The 20,507-nt window shown below is 47.1% G+C and overlaps 1 protein-coding gene across 1 annotated transcript in view; it reads left to right on the plus strand.

The window, feature by feature from the left end:
• Window positions 1-1,703, plus strand: part of FOXN3 (forkhead box N3) — a 403,845-nt gene extending 402,142 nt beyond the window's left edge. Inside the window, exon 8 of the transcript XR_006962155.1 lies at window positions 1,231-1,703. The gene's annotated coding sequence lies outside the window, so the exon portion shown is untranslated. The remainder of the gene's footprint in view (window positions 1-1,230) is intronic.
• Window positions 1,704-20,507: the final 18,804 nt, after the last annotated feature.

Consider the following 20,507-nt stretch of genomic DNA (forward strand, 5'->3'; position numbering starts at 1 on the left):
GTTGACAGTTAAATCCTTAGTGTCCTAGGTCCCAGCCCTCCAATACTATATCAAACACTGTTATGCACATAATGCAGCACTGTGATCTAATTTAAATAATACTTTTTTATTATTTATACTACTATATATAATATACATCAACACTTTTGCTATATAACCTAAGTGATAACCCTCTTTTAGTTACCTTCCAAACTCGGGACTTTGGTTTATATTGCAGTTAACACAGTTACAAAGTTGTAATGGTGTCTTTTTTCTTTGTAACGGAATGTGTAAATCAAAGTATATACATTGTGTGGTGTTCCTGTTTCTGGAGTTTCATGAGGATTTACACATGGCATTCAGTGTTCTGTATAGACCCGCCTACCTTTGTGAATTCATCTGTTAACCCCTCTTCCTCTGAGAGAGCACCGGAGGTGGTTAAGTCCTTGTTTTTTCTCTCTCTTCTACTGGTTATTCTTGAATTAAGCACAGACTCGTCAGCTCGGTTGCTTTATCGTGAATAATGCGTGTGACCTTGAAATTCTTCCACAGTTCAGCAAACAAGTGCTAGCTTCACTGACCAAAAATTAAGGAAGGAAAATACGATTTTCAAAACGATTCATCTTTTAGTGGCCGAAAACCGATGTGTCTATGGTGCTGCATTTTGCTGTCTGTCGTACTTTTGAAATCAGACCTAGGTGAAGGATCACTTCTGACTTACTGTGATACGCTCACAAGTACCCTTCCTGTTCGTTTTGTTAGCGTTGAAATCAAGACTATTTATTTGGGATATATTCAGCAGTGTTTTTCCACTGTACTTCATTTGCAAAAGTTGAGAACAGCCTTCCCTACCTTTTGCAAATAACTGATACTCCATATTGGATTCGCACAGACTTCGATATGGTGAGCCTATCAAACCTACAAATTGTATTTCATCCCTTCATTACTGTGGCCTGAGTTCCCCAAACTTCCCCCCCCCACTTCTTTTTTTTTTTTTTAGGTGAAACTTAGCACAATTTCAGTTATTTAAACATAAAGCATTTCTTGAGTATGTATGTTGAGGCCGTCGAAGCTCATAGCTGATTCAGTAACCAGTTTCATGCTCGTTATTCATACTACTTATACCTGCCATGGTGAAAATGTGGGTGGGGGGGGAAGTCTCCGGGTGTGTCTGGGAAGCATTATACACTTGTACATTTTTTTTTATACTCTGATTCTGTAACATTTCTGAATTTCATTTTTGTTTTACAGAAGAAAAAAAAAATAACAGTGATAAAGCAAATCAGAAGACCAAGCACCTATCGATGCTTAGGGTCATCTGACCTTCGCCGGCCAATAGACCTACATGGCCAAATTCTAATTTACTAGAGTAATAATTTTTCAAAAGCCAATTTTTTTTCCTGTATTTTCTGTATGAAACTGCCAATATCATGAATAGAAAGGGAGAACCATAAAGGAAAAAGGAAGTGATGTTCAGTTGCGTTTGTGTTACCTAAAGGAGCAGTGTGGAGGCTTGCACAATCAGCCGAAACTTAGGGACCTGATGGTGTCGCTTTGGAGGCATCCATACTTGCATTTCGCATTCTTCATATGTAATCATATTGCCAAAGACAAACTATTTCATCATTTATTGTAAATAACACTTTTCCCCAGACCTACCATAAAGTTTCTGTGATGTATTGTCTTCCAGTTGCAATAAAAATTACTGAGTTGCATCAATTGAAGAACGATGCCACGTATTATTGGGTGCACTGCGTCTCCATTTGCAAATGCTGAGCAGTAAAATCATTTATATTTCTTACCTGCACTAGGGTGTGTGTTCTGTTTTTTACAGTTCGGTTCTAGGGTCTGAGCCACACTTATGGTACCTACCCATCTTCCTGCCTGCTTCCCTTGTAAAAAAGAAAGAAAGAAAATCCACGTACCTTTTGGGGCGCCTGGGTGGCTCAGTCAGTCAAGCGTCCGACTCTTTATCTCTGCTCGGGTCATGATCTCATAGTTTGTGGGTTCTGGCCCCACGTCGAGCTCTGCACTGGTGTTGCGGAGCCCGCTTGGGATTCTGTCTCTCCCTGTCTCTCTGCCCCTCCCCTGCTTGTGCTCTCTCTCAAAATAAAGTTTTTTTCTAAAAAAGTGACATACCTTTAGCAAATAACACAAACTCCCAGCCAGAGCCAGAGAACCCGTGCGTCTCAGAATCCCAGCTCTTGCTCTGAAGAGTTGTTGGGCAGCCAGTGTCCCGTCACAGAACTTCAGGCTTGTGGTTAAAAACGATTCTGCCCTTCATTCGGAAGCTGTCAAGCAAGAAACGAAAATTCTCCTCTGGGGCTGGAGCCTTGCCGGCCTATCCCAGGCCCTGAAGACTTCTTGCGATAAAATTTCTAACCCCTAGACTTTCTTCCTCTAGGATTTAATCTGTCACCACCCAGTCGGATTGAGTATCCGAATATTTGAGGGGACTGTGTCCAGACAATAACACCTCCAACGTTCTGATCTGACCTCCAGGGGATATTGACCATCCCACGGAAGAGAGGAGGAAAATCTGGTAGCCGTTACCTGCAGTGAAGACCCCAACACAAGACCTCTGGGCTACAAAACGGCTTAAGTGAGAAGGGAGACTACTGGCAAAGAATTGAAATGATGCCACAGGGGCGCCTGGGTGGCGCAGTCGGTTAAGCGTCCGACTTCAGCCAGGTCACGATCTCGCGGTCCGTGAGTTCGAGCCCCGCGTCAGGCTGATGGCTCGTAGCCTGGAGCCTGTTTCCGATTCTGTGTCTCCCTCTCTCTCTGCCCCTCCCCCGTTCATGCTCTGTCTCTCTCTGTCCCAAAAATAAATAAACGTTGAAAAAAAAAAAAAAGAAAAAGAAAGGATGCCACAGTGGAAAAAAATCGCACGTTACTTTTGTTAACGATCCATAGGCTACCCTCGCGAGGCAGTTCTTTTTTAATGCAAGACGCGTTCCTGTAGCTCCAATTCTATCCCAGTGACCGCTGGGCGACGGTGACAGGTAGAGTCAGCTTGAAGGGACTTGAAAGCTAACGGCAGAGGAGCCCTGAGTTGCTGTGGAAGGCGGATGCTCAGGTGCTGAAGTGGCCCCCCAAGGGGGTTGGGGCCAGTGTCTCTGGAGCCGAGTTTCCTGCAGGTTAAGCAGTGGCAATCTTACTGCAGTGAAGTTCAGAGTAGTGCCAGGTGACTAATTGGAAAGGACAGCAGTCGGATGCGGAAGCGGCTTCTGAGTGTGTTCACTTCCTTGCCGTGTACTCATGTGCCTCCCTGTCTGGCTTCTCTTCCCTCGAGATGGCACCCCGGCCGCCCCCTCCAAGCTCTCCAATTCACACTCCAATTCCTCCCCTGAAAAGAGGCAAACAAAGGATGGCCAGTGTCTTTATTTTCTTAAAAACAGCTTGGTATGAATGCAGAGAAAGAAGACATCGAAGGTACCAATAAAGCTCACACTTGTGAGTGACTTTCTTTCATTCCTGCCATGGTTTTAATTGCAGCATTTTCCATGCTGTGCTGTGCATTTGGTTGGGGAGCTATGTGTCTAAGGCTTCTTTGAGACAAACTGCAAGAGTCTGGACTCTGCCTTGAAGATGTAATTATTTACTGGAGAGATGCCTTATTTGAATAGCTACATAATACACAAGCTTTTCTGTAATTTTTAGGTAATCTAGATGCGGGCTGTCCCTGCATTTTATCATTTTTTTTAACGTTTATTCATTTTTGAGAGACAGAGAGTGCAAGTGGGGGAGGGGCAGAGAGAGAGGGAGGCACAGAACCAGAAGCAGGCTCCAGGCTTCCGAGCTGTCTGCACAGAGCCCAACGCGGGGCTCGAACCCACAAACCACAAGATCATGACCTGAGCCAAAGTGGGACACTCAACCGACTGAGCCACTCAGGCACCCCTGTCCCTGCATTTTAAAAATTCCTCCTGGGGCGCCTGGGTGGCGCAGTCGGTTAAGCGTCCGACTTCAGCCAGGTCACGATCTCGCGGTCCGTGAGTTCGAGCCCCGCGTCGGGCTCTGGGCTGATGGCTCGGAGCCTGGAGCCTGCTTCCGATTCTGTGTCTCCCCTTCTCTCTGCCCCTCCCCCGTTCATGCTCTGTCTCTCTGTCCCAAAAATAAATAAACGTTAAAAAAAAAATTTAATAAAAATTCCTCCTGGACAACTGAAAATGGGGTGTTTCCTGAAAAGATCAGACGACTGTGTCTGCAAAGTTATATGAATCCTCAGAGTAGTGAAATTTCTTCCCGGGCGCCGCATGGAGCCTGAAGACCCACCCATGTGGTTGATGCTATGCGAGTGGCCCCGTTGAGGGTGAGAAGCAGCCCCGACCAGCTTCTCCTCTTGACTGCTCTGCCTGATGGCAAGTGTCTGAACCCAGAAATCACCACCCTTCTAGAAAGTTTTCAAGAAATGAGGGTAATTTCACAGGGAGTCTGGGAGCGACTAGGAGGCTTTTGTTTGTGAGTTGAAACCTCATGTCTGCTTCTCAGACCCCTGTGAATTAAGAAGGTCCTAAACAAAACCTAAGTATGTTTTGACCATTTTTCCATTGATTGGGATGCAAAACTGGGGGGTTGGGAACTGGCTAAAGACAATTTTTTACTACTTTTTTAAGTTTTATTTTGGAGAGAGAGAGAGAGAGAGAGAATCTCAAGCAGGTTCCATGCCCGGCGAGGAATCCGGTATGAGGCTCCCTCCCACAACCCCGGGGATCATGACCTGAGCCCAAACCAAGAGTCAGACGCTCGGCCGACTGAGCCACCCAGGCGCCCCTTAAAAGACTCAAATAGAAGTGAATAAACCAGTTTATTAACTGTCCACCTCTTCCCTTTGTGTTGTGTGAATAAACCTTCCCAGGACAGTGCATTTCACTAATGCTCCTAGCAATACTATCTTGATTTGAAATCATCCTTGGGCATTTTTGCATAAAGTATCCTAATGACTTGAGGACTGTTTTATGCTGCTTCACGCTAAAGTACTTAGGGAGCATATGGCTACATTTCCTTCAAAATGCAGCAATTTATTTGAGAAAGATCAAGGAATTCTATTTTTTCTCATCTGCTATTCATTTCAAAGCTGATTTCTAAAAATACATAATATGGAAGTGGAGTATGATGGGGGAGAGTCTGAAAGCAAGACTGGCTGATTTCTTAATCCCTCTGGGATACACTTTTTTCTTGAAACAGGTCCATTCTGTTCACATCGTAAAACTGGAAGGGACATTAGACACCACTGAGTCCAAACTCCCTGTGTTATAGACTTGGCAGCTAAGGCACAGAGAAGTTAAGGGATGGGCTAGTGGCGAAGCCGGACTTCAAAAGGGGAAATTTTCCTTCTTATCTTTTGTCATATCCATCTGCCGGGTAGGTAATTATAATCATCACATCTGTGGAATTCTGTAGGTGACAATTCTCCACAGGTGCACACATAACACTGTGTCCTATGCATTTTCCCTACAGCTACAGTGAAAATGACTTTTTAAGTGACATATAACATTCCATTGAGCGAATGCCTGCCATCTTCAACTGTTACCTTTCCATTGTTTCGATTGCTTGGAGTTCCTTTCTGTGATAAGTAGTACCACAATGAATATCTTCGGGCAAGTGGCCACTTGCATATTTTCAACTTGTCTTTTGTTAGTTCGCCTATTGGACTATCGGAACAGAGGTATCATCAGTGCTACAAGACTCGATGTGCCTTTCCAAAAGGCATCAGTGCAAATAGCAGTGAATGAAGGGGTGCCTGGGTGGCTCAGTCGGTTGAGCATCTGACTTCGGCTCAGGCCATGATCTTACAGTTTGGGGGTTCGAGCCCCGCATCAGGCTCCGTGCTAACAGCTCGCTCGGAGCCTGCAGCCGGCTTCAGATTCTGTGTCTCCTTCTCTCTCTCTCTCTCTCTCTCTCTGCCCCTCCCCGGCTCATGCTCTGCCTCTCAAAAATGAATAAATGTTTTAAAAAGGTCAAAAAAAAATACCAATGAATGAAAACCAAATTCACTGCATCCTTACCTACCATATTGGAATTTATTTTTCTCCTTAATTTTTGCTAGCAGACAAAATACACATTATTACTGTTTGAATTTTCATTTAGTTACTAGCAAAGTTACATTATTTTTCATAATTTACTGGCCATTTATTTTATTTTATTTACTTATTTTGGGGGGATCATCTGTAACTAACTCTCTGAGAGTTCAAAAGAAAAGGAAATCAGATTCATGGACTCTTTCTACACGGCCATTAAATGGTGTCAAGATGGCCAGACCGACCCCATGAACTCAGGTGATCCTCTCCTCTTCAGACATTCTAACTGTCCTTATACGAAAACAAAATCTCACTCCCTAAAACTTCTACCCGAAGGTCCTTGCACTGGCATGGAAGTCCACAAAAATGCAAACCTAAATCTTCTTGCATATGGCGGCCGTTTATACATGTGGAAACAATAATTTCCTCCCTGAGTCTTTTCCAGAATAAACATTTCAAGTTCTGTCTACCCTTTCTCTCTTCTGGACATGTTCCAGCTTGCGATCAAAACTGAGAGCGGAAAACAGAATCCCAGGTAAGTTTGAAGAGGAGGAACTATCTGCTCCTTCCGTTCTAGATCTTCTGCTTCAATTAAGAAAACCAAAGACTGAATTAATTTTTTTTTTTCTCGGAAGACTCCTCACACCACTGATTCAGACTGAACTTGCTATTAACTAAAACCAGTCCCTGTTGGTGTATTTCTCTGGATATTCATTTGGGATCAAAGTGCAAGACTTTGTATTTCTCTCTCTTAAATGCCACCTCCTTAGATTTGGTCCACTGTCCAAGGTAGTTGAGATGAACATGCAGCCTACATTTCTGCATCCGACCAAAACTTTGTCAAGCACATCCTCGATCTCCAGATATAAATCCATAGTCCTCCTTTATAAAAGAGGAAATCAAGTCATACTCTATGCTGATACGAATTATGCAAATCCGAAATAAGGCAATGGGAAAGAATAAGGTTGCACTTAATGTACACAACTCGAAGTGATGTAAATCCTACTTTATTCCCATGGGGGAATTAGTCTTGATTTATGCATGTATTAAATTATATGAGGTCTTACGCAACATATCCCTCATATAAAGAACAACCACGCTTTATTCATCCATTCCTTCTTTCATGCGTTCATTCCGTTATTGAATCATAGGGAGCCCACATTGGCTTCCTTGCCAAGAGCTTACCAGCCATTCTTGTAATAATCCATCCAAGGAGATTACCCAGGGGCAGCATTGAGACTATAGATCTCCTGTTTGCAGACAGTCTTCTCCTGTTTACAATCAGGAAATTCCAGCATAATACTTAGTGGTATTTCTTCACTCTACGTGCAAGCCTATTTAGGGCACTGCCATATCTAGCGTGTAGTTAGCCTCTAAATATAGTCAAATGCATTTAAAATAAATGGGCTTCCTTTAAACACACACACACACACACACACACACACACACACACCTCAGAAGTTGAGTTTGGTTTCTTCTGGCACCTAGTTATTTTTAAATACATATGACACCTCACCCAGCATGGCATATATATTTAAGCCTATCCAAAAAAACAGGAAAGGACAATGAAGAATTTAAGAAGAAATCAATTGAGAAAGTTTTAAAATAGATTGCCTCCTTCTCACTCACAGGCATCCCACACTTGTTTTTCAGCAACTCCTATGTGCCAATCCGGATAAGTGCCGGGGATGCGGGTGAAAACTCGGATTCCTACCTTCAGGTAAGCTCACCTCCAAAACTCTAGCTGTGGCAACTGGCATATGGGCAGCTGGCATATTGTTCCCCAAGCTTCTCAGTAGTGGGTGGTCTTTTTTTTAGACATAAAAATACTGGTAGCAAAGAACAGTACGTTGTCTCCCCCTCCCTCCCATCTCTCCATTCCTCACCTCTGTCAGCTGGTGCGAAAGCAGGAAACAGCGTCCGCCGTTAGCCCTGCTACACCAGGCTGAGCTCAGCTGGGGACGGTCAAGGAATGTTCCACCCAGCCATCTGACACTTCGCTCTAAAATCTTCCCATGCACCCTAAGCTCTGGCTAAGGCCCCGATTCTTCAGCATGGCACATGAGCCCTTCACGCCAGCCCCTAGCCTGATCCCCTTCCCCTGCTGTGCCCACTCCGAGCTCCAGCTGCTAGGTAAGCTACAGTTGCTAGGAGGTCCCCTAGTGCCCCTCCCCGTCCCTTGGTATGGACTGTCCCTTCTGCCTTTCCAGAATGTTCTCTCACCCCGTGAAGCTCAGTCCCCACATATTCTGTGTTCAGCTGTAGATTAAATTCCTGTCTTCCGGCACTTTCCAGCTTCCTTGTAGCTGTTGATTTCTCAGTCTGTCTATGGCCACGTTCTCCTGAAGAACAGACGTTTTGCCCTGTGCATTTCCTTATCCCCAGGGCCTGCCTCAGGGGTCACTCAGTCAGCTTCTCCTGAATGCACAGAGGGAGGAGCCCAAGGTGTTGCGTGGACCCTGGCCTGGCTGCGCCTCGGGAGAGCCTCGCACACTCTTCTCCAACTGTGGCCGGGGCAGGGTGGACGGGAGCTGGCAATGGTTTCAGGAACATTTGAGAACACGGTATCACCTCCTGCCTAGGAAAGCTTCTGGAAGCGAGGCCTTGCTCACCACCCGCCTTGGGTGCTCAGGAGTGAGTTGGGAGATGCTTTGGTGTGGCTTGTCCAGGCCACATCCGTGTCCGGACCTTCTGTCTCCAGAAGGTGCTGCCGCTGTGGTTAGCAGGGACCACCGTCCTCCCACAGAGCCCCAGACCCAGAAATGTCACAGCTTGCAGGGCTTCTAGAGCATCTGGACAGACGCGACCAGAGAAGGGGCGACCCTACCCCAGGCCCCAGCAGAGCTCCCGCTGCCCATGGGTGTTAGGGGTGGATGTGCGGCCGCGTGGGCCTAGGCTGCCCCCGCCTTTGGCCGGGCCTCGGTTTCCAGCTTCTTTGACACTGACTGGCCATGCTGGAGCTGTTTCCATATAGGAAATCACATCACAATGTGTCCGCACCAACGCTCTCAGCATGGCCAAGTCAGAATCCTCAAATCATCACTGGGGGGGGGAGGGGGGAAAGGCAATCGATGCTCTTGTCCAGCTTTTAATGACAATCAATTCTCTCTCTGGCTCTTTGCTAAGTAAGTGTCATTGAGAACAATTGCATTTTGTGAACCTGGTCGCCGGCTTTGAATTTGCAACTTCCTCCGGCTGATGAGAGTCGGAGCGTCTTGTTACTGCCCTATTCTCAGTCAGTCACACAGGATGCTCAGCTGTACCATTAACGTTCTTTCCGGTCTGTTCTTTAAGGCAACGTGACAGCTCCACTAATCAGAAAAGAAAGTCCATCCTTGAGCTCTGAGGAGGGCGTTGGGGAAAGCGTGGGCAGTGGCCAGCCTCTTCGCTGACCCTGAGAAAATAACACCAAGTGCTGGCGTCAGGCAGACTGGGTTTCCAGTCCTGGCTCTGCCCTTTCTCAGCTGTGTGGCCCTGGGTAAATCACTCACCCTCTCTGAGGCTCTGTTTCAGCATCTGTAGAATGGGATAATAATAGTACCTTCCATATAAGGTTGTTAAGAGGATTAACTATACCGCTGCATGAGAAACAGGGTTCATATGACATGTGTCACATCTAAGAGGCATCTAAGATGCTCAATAAATATTATTAATTACTACCACTATTATGATTATCGTTTTATTCTTAAGAAACCCAGAACTGCATAGTCTAGCCTCTATCTGTCCTAATGCACGTGTGTGATCACCACAGAGCAGTTGAAATAGAGAATCCAAATTGAGATGTGCTCTAAATATACCGGATTTTTAAAGACGCAATATGAAAAAGAGGATGTAAACTATTTCACTAATACCTTTGAAAATGCTGACTACATATTGCAATAATATTTGGATATTTGCGTTAAACAAAATATATTGTTAGAATCAATTGCACCTGTTTCTTTTTCTTTTTCTAAAGTGACTACCATTAGAACACTTAAAATTACATAGGCAGACCAGAGTCTATTTCTCTTGGACAGCACTGTTCTTTCTATACGGAGTTGCTTTCAAAGAAGCCCCATCAAATAGCCAAAAGTAATCAGGAGGACCAACAGCAAAAGGCAAACGACAAACAAAACACCCAGGAATTTCAGTCTTTAATTTGTGTCTCTTTGGAAAACAACACGGAAGCGTCATTGATGCTTGTTACATTTCCTTTCCTCTTGTCCCAGTTTTCTTGCACTCAATGCTATTTTGGAGCCTTTACTTTGCCACTTCCCCGCCCCCGCTGCCAACTACTCATACGCCATCGGTCCACTTCAGCCCACAGGACATTTGTTTGCGCTCCACTGTTCTTCCAGCTGCACCACTACACCCTCTCTCTATAGGATCCTTCCTCTCCACCTCCTGCCTCTCACACCTTATTTCTTATCTATTCTCTGAATTAACACCTCCGAAGAACTGTTCTCCGGTTTCACAGCCAGAGGGACACGGGGAGAGTGGGGCAGACTACCATTAACCAAAGTCATAAAAGACTGATGGATAAACCAGAGTGCCAAAGAGTTCGTTGACAACAGAGAGTCTTTTGGGGGGGGGGGGGGGACTGCACGCTCCCTCTGCAGTGGAGGAACACCGACCCTAGGTCTATATTGTATGCTGTGTGGGATGTGTATTGCACAAAGCCAGGGGACACATTTACACAGAGTGTAGTATAATGTCACGTGTACAGCATGGTGGTTCCCAGTATGCTCTGGGTTCCTGAGAAGGTGAATTACCAAGTTCGGCGAGCTCAGTATTAGAACTAAGAAACTCTTGAGAGAGATTTGATCAAAGCCACGGTGGATGCTTCCCCTTCAGGAGCCAAATGTAACTATGTGGAGGCCGGGGTGCCTGAATCCCCCGATTTGCTGACTCTGCCTCTTGGCCAGGCCCGGATAAACACTGACTAGTTCCTATCGTTTGGCTTTCTCTTTTCCCAGGCTCCAGGAAGAATCACGCTGTTCTGATGACAAAGTTCTCCTCCTATAAGCCTGAACAGGAGACACTTGATCGGGTTTCAGCTCAGTGAGATGTCAGTTTTTTCCTTCCAAGAGTATAGCCTGGTCCCCACGGCTTGATTTCAGGGTTCACCCATGTCCGTGGCCATAGTTCTGGGTTAATTTGCCCCCCTCTCCCACATTCATGTGATGAAATCTTAACCCCCCAATACTTCAGAATGTGACCTTATTTAGGAATAGGGTCACTGCAAATCGGATTAGTCAAGGTGAGGTCATACTGGAATGGGGGGGCTTTAATCTAATATGACTGGTGTCTTTATACAAAGGGGAAAGTTAGATATAGACGCCGAGGGAGAACACCACGGCTGCCACTAGTCAAGGGATTACCCGGAACAAGTACTTCCCTAGAGCCCTCAGAGGGAGATTGGCCCCGCCACCCCCTTGATCTTGGACTTCCAGCCTCCAGAACTGTGAGACCATTAACTTCTGTGGCTCAAGCCACCCAACTTGTGATGGTTTGTTGTGACAGCGGTGGGAAACTGATACGGCCACAGGCAAATATAGCTGCCGGGACAGGTGGCTGATGTTTCTGCCATTATGGGTAAACTCCTAATTTACTCTGAAAGAGAAACTTAATCTTAAGGTTCTGAGGATAATCTGCTATCACTCATAAGTGATTATTACTATTAATTATTAGTAATTAGTAATAATATATAATATAAAACAGTATATATGAATAATATATACTATTTATTTAATAATTTATTTAATATATAATTCATTATAATTTATTATAATATAATTTGTTATAATTATTGATGCTATGAATTATTGCAAGTTATTAACACTCTTAAATTTATTATTAATAACAATTGCATAATATGTAATATATGATAATATATTAATTAACATAACAATATTAACATGATTAATATTATGAATAAAATCTTTTTACATGAAACATTTAAAAATTCTTGGCTTTATTTATTATAAGATAGCCTTATAAATTCCTTTAAGGAAACGCGCCTTATTATGCACTCATCTTGTTTTGAGAATGGACACAGGACAACGTCAATAAAAGGAAATCTTCTGTGTCTATGACTGTCATTCGAAGAAATTGTTCATTAACATACTCAAGGACCCAGAGCCAAAGCCCCAGTGACCCAAGACAAAATCATCTCAAAGCTCAGAGGCAAGAATCAGTTGGGTTTCTATTTATTTTTTTTTTTTTCCATGATGAACGTGTATACAATGAAAGATACATGGTATATACGCTTCACTTCTTTTTCAGGCTGCAAGGAAGCTTGGGATTTCATTACTGCAACTTCCCTCAGCCGAGAGTTCTTGGTAAGCGTTTTCCCCTTTCCCTTTTCTGCATTTTGTTCTTTTCTTTTGCTTCATGAATCTTTGTTCCTTTTGTGTGACCATAGTTACCTCAAATGTCTTTTGGAAGAAAGCAGGATAGGAAACAACAAAATTGAAAAAAAGATAAAATATGCAAAGCAATGAAGTTTGGGGACATGGGAGAGAGGAGTGATTTTACCGGAAGCCTAGTCTTAAAAAAACAAAAATAAAGGGGCGCCTGGGTGGCTCAGTTAAGCGTCTGACTTCGGCTCGGGTCACGATCTCGCAGTTCGTGAGTTCAAGCCCCGCATCAGGCTCTGTGCTGACAGCTGGGAGCCTGGAGCCTGCTTCCGATTCTGTGTCTCCCTCTCTCTCTGCCCCTCCCCTGCTCACACTCTGTCTCCCAACAATAAATAAATGTTACAAAAACAAAAACAAAAGCAAAGCAAAACCAAGAACAATGCTCTCCCAGCTGACATGTACCGCAGGCATGTGGCAAAGCACAGAGAGACATCAAGGAAGGGGGGGGAATGTTCGCATTAAGCGAGCCAGAGCTGTGAGAGGACCCGGGATTCCATGGTCCTGCATCTTCTCTACAATCGTATCGTGTCTCTGCTAAATGTGGAGCCACGCCATTCCGCAGGGACCCAGTTTAATCAACTTACATACTCTTCTCTGCATCTAGAGTCAACAGCAGGGTTGTTCCAGGAGCTTTATGAAAGGCCAGGCTCCGCTCCCAGCATGCTGACTGTCACCGCGTGCTCTTCCCACGTGGGACTAGTTATGGGACCGTGTGGAGCGTGGTCACCGGGGTGCCAGCGCCTCCCCCCCCATTTCCCTGAGATCCCACAGCCGGGCGAATGGGGGGACGTCACAGAAGGACTTGACTCCTTCCATAGGACTCCCCCTTCTCCTGCCTCATGTCCCTGCCACTGGAGCAAACGTGGGAACGAGGGCCACCTCCCCCCTGCAGTTCACGCACAGGTCCCGGGGTGAAGGGTGGGAAGCGATGACACGTCCTGTTTTCTGGACTCTCCCTCACCTGGTGGGTGGTAGGGGGCCCTTCCTGGCAGACAAAGGGTTTGAGACGGAAAAGCTACTGACGCAGGGTGCTGTCAGGGAACGTGAGCAGCAGAGCTTACATTTATTGCGTGCTGACTGTGTGCCAGGCAAGCACTTCATGTGTACCAGTGTATGAGGCGGTTACTTTTATTATCCCCATTTTACAGACGAGGAAACGGAGGCACAGAGACTCCCAGTTACTTGCCCAAGACAGCACAGATGTAAGTAGAGGGGCCGGGATTGGAATCCAGCTGTGTGGCTCCCGACCCCGCCACCTGCGTTGGGGTGAAGCAGCCCGGCCCCCTGGGACAAGGAGCCACGTGTGCCGAGAGCCCAGAGGGCGCTCAGCTTGTCTCTACGCGTGCTGTCAGTGCGCGTCTCGGGCCACACGAAGGGCCCGCCGAGGGGCATCCAGCAGTCTCTGTCCTTCCTGTCCCCTCTTCCTTTACCTGGAATGCAGGTACTCTCCTGACAACCTCGTGATGGGGAGACTGTTAGTCCCATCTTACAGGTGAAGAAGTTGAGACGTGAAAGGCCAAGGAACTTGCCCAGGACCTCACGGCTCCTAAGCGGCAGAGCTGAGGCTTGAACCCAGGGCTTTCCGGGCCCGTCTAAAGAAAAACAGCCAAGTCATTTTCTCAGAACAAGGGGGCGGCGAGGGGGGCTCCACCCCCACGGCCACCACTGTCTTGTCGCTTGTGTCTTAGAAGCTCTCTGTGCAGGCCCCGCCTCTCTGTCCCCCCTCCGCCCAGGGCTGAGCGAGATGGCCAGCTCTCTCACTTTGGGAAACTGTGCGGTTTGGGGTTTCTCCGGGTCTGGGGACTGCCGAGAGTCTGTGGCTGCACCCAACCAGGGGGCAGGTCTCATGCCCGGGGGGGGGGGGGGGGGGATGATCTGCCATTCTCCCCAGGAGCCCCGAGCTACGGTGGGAGGCACCGTGCCCCGTCCCTGAGGTCGCAGCAGGCCAGGCAAAGACAGAGGTAGGACCCAGCAAGGCTGCTCAGGGGCCTTGGCCAAGTCCCCGCCAAACCCCTGCTCCGTCAGTGAAGAGCCTTTTGAAGCCGCTGCCCAGTTTTGGAGTTGGAGAGTGGCTGAGGGAGCGGGAAGGAACCCCCATTCGGGGACCCGGGGGTCTGGGCGGGATTTAGGAACAGCCCAGCGGTGTTCTCTGGACATCGCCAAGGGCCACTGCTGAGGGGCGGCCCTCTCTGTCTCGCTCGGCTGCTCTTGGCACCTTTACAGGGGCACACACGGGCTTCCCTCCCACGGGCGGGCGGGCAGGAGCCTGGATCCACAGCGGGATCAGGACGATCCTACGATGTAGTGAAGCCGTCCGTGCCCCACCCAGACCCCCCCTTAGCATGCCCCAGCCCTGCCAACAGGACGGCGGAGGGCACGGCTCCCTGCCTGCGTGTCTTCTCCAGGCCAGGGCAGGTCAGCAAGCAGGGGGCTGGATGACACCCCAGGGGGATGAAGTCCCGGCGGCCCATGGTGGTAACGTGCCCCACACCATAGTTTACAGACCTCCTACACTTCTGTGTCCCACTGCTTTCTGGGACAAAATCCTGGATCTGCTGCAAAGCCCCGTCTGCCCCTTCCAAGCTGTGCAATGCTGGGCCAGTGAAATGGGAGCAAAGTAGCATTTAGCTCTTCGAGGATTACATTAGTCTGAGGATGACACGAGGCGGCTCCCGTGAAGAGTTGGCACAGTGGCTGGCGCAGAGCAGCCTTTCTGTAAGTGTTGGCGGGGACGGCTCTTCCTCTGCTTCTTCTGAAACCCTCTCAGAGCCCCGTGCCCTGCAAGTAGCCAAACGTCCAGGTCGTGCAGGAACGGGGACAAGGAGCTTCAGAAAGGGCTCCGGACTCGAGGTGGGAGGAGAGGGCTCGGATTTAGCCGGGCCGCCAACTAGCTGGACCTCAGTTTCCTCCTCTGTGAAATGGGACTGTACATCCCCAGCTCACGAGGCTGCCGTGAAGAAGAAATTAAACCCTGTGTAGAAACCATCTGGCAGTGAATCTGGTGTGTGGCGGGTCCTCAGCCAACGTTTGTTGAAGCACAAGGAGAAGGGACAGCACTCTGAACAGTCCGCAGGGGCTGTGGCACCTCTCCCGGCCCAGGGCGTGACCCCAGCGTGACTCGTCATTCTGAAACCTCAAATTTGGGCCTGGCCCTCTGCCCGCTGGTGCAGCCTCCCTGCCTGGGTCACCCCAGGGCCACCTTCGCCTGAGCAAACAGGAAAAGTCAACAGGTGGAAAGGCAGGGCCCCTTGCCACTCCGAATGAGGCTCAGCTCCTTGTTTCATGCCCAGACAGGATACGGTATTGTTCCGTGAACCTGCCTCCTTCACCGGGCAAAGCCAGCAAGAGCCACGGGTGTCATCGTTCGTCTGGGAAGACGGGCTCGCCTACTGGGTGAGCTTGACCAGAATGAGGGAGTGCATTGGGAGAGAAAGTGTGTTCTCAAGCAATCTCTCCTCACCCAAAAGAGGGAGGAGGATTCTCCACGGAGAGAGGAGACACAGGCCCGCTGCCCCAGACACAGGCTTCAGCCTTCGCGTCAGCGTGGCAGGCTCACTGCGAGTAGCTGTTTTCTTGGAAGGGACCGCCAGACTGAAACAAGACCAGTCATGTTAATAGGTGGCTTTCATTTTAGGAAGGGTTTGTTATTTGTTAGCTTATTTATTAGCTTACTTATCACAACCACCCTGTAGAACAGGCTGGGACACTGTATCTCCTATTTGACAGGTGGGGGAAACTGAGGTCCAGAGAGGCAAATAATCAGCCTCAGTCACGTGCCAGAGGCCAAAGCAGGAGGAGTCTCATACTGTGGGGCTCAGTCACATGGATTCTCCGCTCCAGAAGGTGGACAGTTTAAAGGGCAGAAATTTTAAAGATTAAAATTTTAAAGATGTTTTAAAAGGGGAAAGCCTTCTTTTTTCAGAGAGAGGCAGGGAGACACAGAGAGAGAATCCCACAATCAGGCTCCATGCTCAGAGCAGAGGCTGATGCAGGGCTCGATTTCAGGGCTCTGAGATCATGACCTGAGCCGAAATCAAGTCAGACACTCAACCGACTGAGGCACCCAGGTGCCCCAAGAGGAAAGACTTTTATATTCACTCTTACGGATACCATTTTCAGTGCTTGTCATTCCTTTATATAAATGCTTATTTCCATCTAGTCTCATTTTCCATACACCCAAAGGACTTTGATGTTTCTTGTGGTACAGGTCTGCTGGGGATGAATTCCTTCTGCTTTAGCATGTCAGCTTTCACTGATTGAAGGATACTTCTGCTGGGTATAGAATACTAGGTACATAGTGGTTTTTTCTTTCACTGTTTTAAAGATGTGTCTCCACAGTCCCCTGGCTTGCATCCTTTCTGGTGGGAAATCTCTTTGCTCCTCTAGACAATGTATACTTTCCCTTCTGGCAACTTTCTGATGTTCTCTTTATCACGGGCTTTAAGCAATTCAGTTGTCATCTGTCTTGGTGTGGTTTTCTTCGTGTTTCTCGTGTTTGATATTCATGGAGCTCCTTGGATCCATGAATTTACAATTTCCTTCAAATTTGGGACAATTTCAGCCATCATCTCTCTAAATATTTTTTTTTCTATTCCTCCCCACTCTCCTTCAGAGACTCCAATCACTATATTAGGCTGCTTGGAGTCATTCCACAGTTCACTGATGCTCTGCTTATTTTATTTTTTCCAGTTATTTTTCTGTTTCATCTTGGGTGGCTCCTGCTGCCATGCCTTCAAGTTCATTAGTATTTCACTCTGCAAGGTTTCATCTGCTGTTGCCATCATGCAATGTGTTTTCATTGCAGACATTGTATTTTTCGTCTCTAGTAGTTCAGTTCTGTTTGGGTCTGTCTTTTCAGCTTCTGTATCTCTCCTTAACATACTCATGCATCCCCCTGCCTTGCACATATAGAATACAGTTAAAATGACTGTCTTAATGTCCTTGTCTACTCACTCATTGTATCATCAGTGTCATGTCTGGGTCTGTTTCTATTGACTGGTTTTTCACCTCATTTTGGGCTATATTTTCCCGCTTCTTTGCACATCTACTAATTTTTTAAGTTGGATGTCAAATGTTGTGATGTTGGGTGCTGGATATTTTTGTTTCCCTTCACATATTCTTGAACTTTGTTCTGGGATATAGTTAAATTACTTTAATCCTTTTGAGGCTTGCTTTTAAGCTTTGCTAGGTGGGACCAGAGCATACTTTAGCCTAGGACTAAATTTTTCCCATTGCTAAAACAAAACACTATTTTTTTTTTAATTTTTTTTCAACGTTTATTTATTTTTGGGACAGAGAGAGACAGAGCATGAACGGGGGAGGGGCAGAGAGAGAGGGAGACACAGAATCGGAAACAGGCTCCAGGCTCTGAGCCATCAGCCCAGAGCCCGACGCGGGGCTCAAACTCCCGGACCGCAAGATCGTGACCTGGCTGAAGTCGGACGCTTAACCGACTGCGCCACCCAGGCGCCCCAAAACACTATTTTTTTAAATTAATTCATTTATTTTGAGAGATAGAGAGACAGAGAGTGGGAGGGGCAGAGACATAATCCCAAGCAGGCTCCACACTCTGAGCACAAAGCCTGATGCAGGGCTTGAACTCACGAGCCGTGAGATCATGACCTGAACCAAAACTCTGAGTCAGAGACTCACCGACTGAGCCAGCCAGGTGCCCCCAAAACACTTTCTGAGGACTCTTTCTATGCCCTGCATATTGCAATACTTTCCCCGTCCTGGGGTGGGAACATGAACCACTCCTAGACCTGGGTGAGCCACACGGATTTCTCAGCCTGCTTTTTGTTTTTTTTTCCAGGTAATTTCTCACATGCACACGCTAATCAGTGGTCAGCCAAGGTCAGATCTTCAATGCTGTCTCCCTTCATAACTCTCTCCTTCTTCTGCAACTCTCCTCTCCCAGGTATTCTGCCCCGTGAATTCTAGCTGCCATGGCCTGCTTGAATTCTCAGCTGTCTCTGCAGCTCAGGAAGACCATCAGGCTCGGGTTTCCCTCCCTGTGCTGTCCCTGGAAAGTCTTTCCCCTTGTTTATTTCTCTTCCCTTGGGTATTACTTCCTACACCTCCCACTAACATCTGAAAAGTGTTGTTTCATACGTTTTGTTCAGTGTTTTAGTTAAGGCAGGAGGGTAAGTCCCATCCCTGTTCCTCTGTAGCGGCTAAAAATATAAGTTCCCCTACGTTTTGTCATTAAAAAAAAATTTTATTGTGGTAACATACACCTCACATAAAATTTACCACTTAAGCCAAAGTCCCTCTGTCTCAGTGTTAAGTAAAAGAAAATGCTTATTTTTCTTCTAATAATTATTAAGCACTTACTAAGTGCTAGGTAGTGCAGTAGACATTATGGTTACACCCAATTTAAAGACAAGGAACGTGAAGTTTAGAATGTAACTCGCCAAGGTCTCAAGGTAGTGGGTGGTGTGGTTAGGATTTAGTACCATGGGGCCAAGAGATGAGCTTCACCGAGAAAAGGTCCCTACATCTGACGGCCTTCACCTGTCTGTAAGGACTTCCACTGGAAAGCTATTTCTTGGCTTGGAGCAGACATTCCAGAAATTAGCCTCCAGTCCAGTCCATGGTTGCAGGAGCCTATTCACCCATATAATAGCAGCACACTGGGCTTGGGGCCAGACTGATGTCTGAACGGTAGAGTGACTGTCACCTGTGACCCCGGACAGGGCCAGGCCTGGCACACAGATCTGGGAGAGACTCCATCCACGAGGCACTGTGCAAGACAGGGGTGCACTAGGAAGTCTGTGTGTGTGTGGTGCCGGTGGGACCCCGAGACCACAGTTCACAGTCAGCCACTCGGAGTTAAATGTCAGCTTCATTTGCATCCCTGGCTTATCTTAAATTACAATTACAAGTCTTCTGAAATCCCTGTTTAACTTCTTACCAGCTCCAAATGGGCACGTTAGCAGCCATTGATCAAGCACATCAGGGATTCTTGGCTTCAAGGAGTCGATCCCTTTATGTACATGAATGAAAACAAGACTCTTGTCTCAGAAATACTCTGGCGGCCTCTTTGCAAAGGCTGTGGGTCATTTACTCCCGGCCTTTCATAAGAAAACCCTAGAAGCACATTCCTTTGTGTGGTTTCAGTTTGTGTCAAATGCACTTTAAGAATCACAAGTGGGTTTTTATTAGTTATTTCCCACTAGTGACCCATGAAGCTTGGGGCATTTTATAGATGCTCCTCTTTCAGACAGGGGTATGAAGGCCAAGGGACATTCACCCTCACAGACTCTTCATCCAGTGGGGGCAGGGCAGAGACCACCCCACCCCAACCCACCCTGTTTGCCTGTTCGCCCTGGAGGGCTGGACCTCACTTTTTCCTCTGTTTCCCTCCATAGGACCTGGAACCCCATGTGCCCTTGGATAAAAATTTCCAACCTTCATCACCATCGCTTTATCTTCAAACAGTCACAGTTCCGTGGCATCCAAATCATCACTGGTGCTTGCCTGTAAGTGGCATGCTGGGAAATGAGTAAGCCAAATTTGACCTGTCTTTACGCAGCACAGATTCGGTGTAAATCTCAGCCCCGAAGAGACAACAGGCAAGGAAACAACTACCCAATAGTCAGGTTTCCCTAAGATCCAATAAATAGAGTAAGAACTATTGGTTTGGTAAAATAATGATTTGTTTCAAAAAGATCTGGGAGGGTGCAGTTCTGGGAAATCAACTTTTCTGGTGAACTGAGGTTGAGAGTCGTCCTAGCCCTTTGGCTACAGCTGGGCATGGGAGGGTAGAGCTGATGTCAGCTGTGGGGGTGATGCAGAATCTGAAGGGCATTGGAGAAGCTCCTCTCTGAAGGTTAGGGGAGAGGGGCAGCACATCCAGCAGCCTCACCTGTAATCAAGGAAGGGAACCAACCTGGAGACAGTGGCGTTCCCAGCATACTGGACACGCAAAACCAGGGCCCGTCATGTTCAGAAGCACTCCAAGCTTACTTAGTTCACTGCTCTAGTGTCACCATCTTGAAATTCTCCGTCACTTTTGAACAAGGGAGCCTGTGTTAGGCCCTTGAGAGTAGATAGCCAGTCCTAAACCCCCCTCTTCCTCTACAGGCCAAAATTATTTTCAGTAATA

This window comes from Lynx rufus, unplaced genomic scaffold (assembly GCF_022079265.1).
Source record: "Lynx rufus isolate CCGP_SWC_20201006 ecotype Redwood Valley unplaced genomic scaffold, mLynRuf1.p SCAF_17, whole genome shotgun sequence".
Lineage (NCBI taxonomy): Eukaryota > Metazoa > Chordata > Mammalia > Carnivora > Felidae > Lynx > Lynx rufus.